At 43.6% G+C, this 5,453-nt stretch overlaps 1 long non-coding RNA gene across 1 annotated transcript; it reads left to right on the top strand.

Moving 5' to 3' along the window:
• The first annotated feature begins 221 nt into the window (after positions 1-221).
• Positions 222-2,652, top strand: LOC127309680 (uncharacterized). Its single transcript, XR_007857286.2, has 5 exons — positions 222-1,003; positions 1,107-1,254; positions 1,358-1,422; positions 1,857-2,078; positions 2,330-2,652. It is a non-coding gene; the product is annotated as an uncharacterized lncRNA (long non-coding RNA).
• Positions 2,653-5,453: the final 2,801 nt, after the last annotated feature.

Raw genomic sequence — 5,453 nt, 5'->3', positions numbered from 1 at the left:
GGCTTCCTCCCCACTACATCAACACCGGCGACCACCTCCTGGAACCCCACCTCAATTGCGTCGTGCTTTGTTATCCTCTCGCCTCCCCGATGCTGTGGTGGTCTGGTGGTGGTCCTGCTGCCTTCTAGGTTGGCCATGGCCTCCCGCATCTCATGCCTGGTTTGCCCCTTCTCCTTCGTCTACCTCGACTACAGCTGCAGGTGTTGCTGTTTCAGGAAGTCGCCGCCAGTCACCCGACGTACTTGGATACAGCTGCTGCGCGCCACCTCTTGATGAGGATACGACCGCCCCTGCCCGTGCATTGCGTGTGCCGCGCCCGGGTCGCGTGGCCTCTGCATCGCTTGCCGTGCGGGACGGGCAGCTGCTGCTCGCCATGTCGCCTTCTTTGATTATGGTTGGTGGTTGTGCTTCTGTTCATTGCCGTCGCTGCCGCACATCTGGTCAGGTCTCCCTCTGAGTGGAGATCCTCTTGGTTGCTATCGGCGGGATCAGGTTGCTGCCGGCGGGTCGCCTCCTCCGCATTCGTTCTGATATAATGGCCTTCAAGATGTCATTGCCCTGCAAATACTTGATGTGGGTGGCCCGGTGGTGCGTGTGCAAGGTGTGGTAGGCTTCAGTTTTTGGGAGGGGTTGTGCTTGGTCGGCATGCCATTGCTCCTGTTGCATCTATGATCGGCGCACGGGTCGTGTTCACGGGATTTTGCTATTGCTACTGTGATTGGTTTTGCGGATTACTCAGATGTACCTTCCTTCTGTTGGTGTTCCTTCTGTTGGTGGATACAATTACTAGATTGCATATGTTCGGTTTGTGAGCTGACAAGATATTTACTTTCAGATTTTTTTGACAGTATGGACACATCAGCGTGTATGCTCTTACGCCAATTTCTATCTTCATTGAACTGCATTATTAAGAACGGAGAAGCTACAGCATCCAGTGCGTAGCAGCCTGCCAATGGCTTCCCCGAATTAATGGCTTCCTCTACACATATCAGAACATCCAGTGGTACAATCCTATATTCATATCACAATTCGTAGTTTAACGATATAAACTGAGCAGGTAATCCTTTAGTTTAGCCTTGCTTCAGTGAATAAATTTCATATTGCAGTTATGAATGCTTGCGTTCCAGCTGGTCAGAGCATATATGTATGAAGGTGTACATCGTTTGGAGAAGCTGCATCATCGAAAATGTGTATCAGCCTCCAATGGCTTCCCCGAATTAGTGGCTTCCTCTACATATAACGGCACATTCAGTGGTAAAATCCTATATTCATATTACAACTTGTAGTTTGAGGATATAAACTGAGCAGATAATCCTTTTGTTCAATCTTGCTTCAGTGAATAATTTTCATATTGCAGTTATGAAGCCTTGTGTCCCAGCTGGTAAGAGCATATATAGTGAAGGTGTACGTCGACATTGCTATGTAATTACTATGTTCCTCTGCTGCCAGAATTATTACTTTCTTAAGAGATTATGCATGATTTGTCAACCTGATGAGCTACTTTAAGGTGTATTCATACAAACTGATTTAGGTTAATACTTTCTCATAATATTGGTGATTCGGCATTACCTATGCTTTCCAGATATGGTTCGCATGATTTCTAGGTTTCATTAGATTTGTTGATTCAGTTATAGGTTTGTTGCTTGGGAAAATGCAACAGGATAATACTGTGTAAGACTGTTATCCTTTTGATGAAAACACATGGAAAGGATGAAAGTACTGATAATGTATAGATTCTTCATATCTGTATGTTGAATTCTTCAGCACGGTGGTTGTAATAATTCAAATAAAGTTTTTGTGCTACACGATCGTTCCCTTGTGGCAACGTTATTCTTCTAATCTGTTGTGGATTTCAGACGACCAGGACGCCCACAGCGCTGGCCTCTGTGCCACCTGCCGCCGTTGTCGTCAGCGCGGTCCAAGGCAAGGCTCCGTTAGTGGAGGATGATGTCCCGGCAGTGGGGGCACTGGTGTGGCTGCACTGCCCAAACGGGTCATGTGGGCAGCTGCCCCGCGCCGCCCAAGTCATCCAAGGCCGCCATCCTACTCCTCGACCGTGGCGATGAACCAACTTTCGTGTAAGGCACCACTAGCCTTTCCATGACCTTTGTGAAGCCCCAAATAAGAGATTATTTTATTAAGTACATATATGAGTTGGTTCTTATGTTACCACTTTGTTATTGAGATTTAATTTGGAAAGGGTGGACAAATGGCATTATTATTTGCCTACATCTTTTTTTCACATCTCTGATAGAAGAACAAGTAATGTTATTTTGTAAGCTTATACTTACCGTTTGATTAATACCTTCTTTCATTCTTTGTGTTCCAGGATCCGCTTGATACAAACAAGGTTAGCGGACTGAGTGTATTATGTTTTAGTGGTCATGTGGTAGGTTTATATGTACTATTTGAGGCAACAATTCTCATGGGCCTCTACATAATAAGAATTAACGATTTGAATTAACTTACCTTTACAAGAGGAGCTGGTGGTTATATCATAGGTTTATGGGGTCAAATTCTTGAGATTATGTCCACTCTCATGTTTACTGATAAACGGGGCACTACTCTTTAGTTATCTGGTTCTAGGATTTATTCAGGTTTATGTGGTGAACTTCCTGAAATTATGTCAACTTCCCTTTTTAGTGATGAACATGTCCTCTTTGGCCCTTCTCTGGTTTTGGCATTTATTTAGGACAAACCTTTTATGAGGTTGTCAGTTATGGTGGTGTCTCTGCAAAAAATCCCTTTAAAGTGTGGAAGATTGCTATGCCTCATAAAATCCATATGCTACTGCGGTTCCTCCATAATAAGTTGCTTGGCAGAGATAACATGGCTATTCGTCAAACACATGTCTGCTGTTAAGATAGTTTAAATGATCCAAGATATTCTATTTTCTTTAAATGGGGAAGTTTGAAATGCACTATTATCAATACACGTGCTTCAGTTTTTTGCGGTCTATTTGGAAGTTACCTAACAATCTCTCTTTTCAGGAAAACAATGGAGAAGTTTCAACTGCAGTTGGGATCAGTTCGGTACCTCCCAGATTTCCTTAATGCATTGTACTCAGATGAAGGAAAATTACGATGGTTTCTTAGACGACCATGAGCTCACTGACATGCATGTGAAATGCATGTCTATAAAAGAACAATGATGTAAATCCAGGTATCATACCTGATGCCACACGACCTGGTAGGGAAGCATAGAGCACAGGGTCACGGCGCCGAAGCTTGGTTGAGAGCCTGAGACCATGAGTATGTGGGCGCGGAGAAATAGGGCAACGTAATAGCGGTAAAAGGCATAGTACCTCAGTCTGGCTACGTTTTGGAAAGAGAATTCAGCACAGACGGAGTGCATGGACGAGCGCAAAAATGTCAGCCGCCGGAGTGACCCTGCCAGTCGTGTGAACGCTGGTGCATGAACTATGAAGGCGTCAACGGCCGGGTCGGAGAGGCGCTGTCCCTGTGTCCTGTGCGGGATGGGAGGTACAGGAGGACACAAGTATGCTTGTGCTTGAGCGTGAGCTCTCAGCCAGGGAGAACTAGAGACTTCGGAATATCGGAAGAAGGAAGGGGATTGGAAAAGCATAAATGTAGGTGGCCTGGGTGGAGAAGAGATGGGACAAGAAACTACTCAGCGGTTGTTTGGAATAATAGTATGAGGCCAAGGCGAGTGCATATGTGTGTTCTGGGAAGGCAGTGGATCAGACTGTGCGTGTGGATGTGTGTGTGTTCATTACACAGACAACATCATAGGTTCAACACGTGTATATGTGTACATATAAAAGGAATACACCTCATGCCATTGCATTTATTTCATCGTGTACATTTTCATTTCGCGGACCATTTATTTGTACTACATGCTTATCATATTAGTATGAAAATTAATTGGACATTTGACAGTTATGTATCGATGCGATTAACTAATCCAACGCTTAATTCAGTGGTTTATATGTGAATGTATGTATTTTACACACCATTGCTGGGCCATCCGAGATCCTTTCATCACCCACTTCTATCTCGACAGCGTCGCCTGGATCAAGTTCGAGAAAAGCATCGTTGCCAAGTCTGTGCCGTCAACAGATCACTTTTTGATAAGGTTCTCACCTAGAAATACAAGCCATCAACAGATCCCTCGTTGACAAGGTTTTAGCCCAGAAAGACAAGCCTGACATTCTCACCTAGAAATACAAGCCATCAACAGATCCCTCCTTGACAAGGTTCTCGCCCAGAAAGACAAGCCCTGGCATCACATCTTCCTCAGCAATGGAGCGGGTGTCAAAGAAAGCCTATTTGCTTTACGCAGACGACGTCGAGATTGTATACATATCATTTGATAGAGAAGGTGAGAGTGGCTGGAACAGAATTCATGCATGTAGTTACAACATTGTATACCCGTGTACTATCAAAACTACCAAGTCTACTGTTGTCCACCGTCTTTCTCTATGCCCACCCGTTTTTCCGCTTTTCAGTGTACTCCATTACTTCATCTTCAAGGTTAACTTTTTATGCATAAAATTTCAGTGTATGATGTATTCATTACCAACCATATTAAACTCACTCTTAATATTTATCAATTCAAGTATAATTCTAAAATTATTACTACCATTGTAGTACAAAGTCGGCGCGGCGTGCCGCCGTGCCCTTCCATGCTAGTGCAATAAATGACGCATCAGAGAAAAACACACACACACATAAAGAGAAGATGAGGTGTCAAAAAGATGGCACATCAAGAGAATCAAGCATCACGTAGAAAATCATAGCCCAAGGAAAATGATCGGCATGGGAAGAGAAACACAAGATATAGCAGACTTGGTGGACACACACGAGGGATGGGATTTCGCAATTCACATTGTGAGAGTGGCATGTATAGAAATTCGGAGTTCCGCTATAGTAATTACCGAAAAATTGTCGAGCAAGAATGGGACAGTGATTTGATCGTCGACAAGTTAGAACTTGATTTCCTAGATACAAATGATTGCTTGAGAGCCGCGAGCTAGGTTGAGGACATCATTTCATTTTAGACAATGGATGTTATAGCAGACTAGGCAAAATTATTTTGTGCCATCAGTTAGCGAAAAGAACGGACAATCGATGCAAAGGAGCAACCTAGCAACTAGCTTGTTGTTGTAATAGAGAATTTCGGAAATGATTAACTATCAGTCATACTAAACCAGGTATCAATAATTTAGGATCGCTTATCAAAAAGGAGGAAATACCCCGGCCTCTGCAATAATTCAATATCTAATCCTGCCATTTCATCACAAAAGCAAAAAAAAAAAAAAAAGAGTATGCTGGCATTGGTTAGCTACCAGTGTCTTTTCATCAAATATCATCATTTCCAACTAGAGACCAAATGATTCTGTCGCATATAATTCAAGACATACAAGAGGGACTCGTGGCAGAATGGTGTGCCCTACGTAGTCTAGTCTGGCATGAACAAACAAATTGCCACAT

The sequence above is a fragment of the Lolium perenne genome, chromosome 6 (genome assembly GCF_019359855.2).
Source record: "Lolium perenne isolate Kyuss_39 chromosome 6, Kyuss_2.0, whole genome shotgun sequence".
NCBI lineage: Eukaryota > Viridiplantae > Streptophyta > Magnoliopsida > Poales > Poaceae > Lolium > Lolium perenne.
Note: the sequence above shows the minus strand (reverse complement) of the source record. Positions and strands in the feature narration are given on the sequence as shown.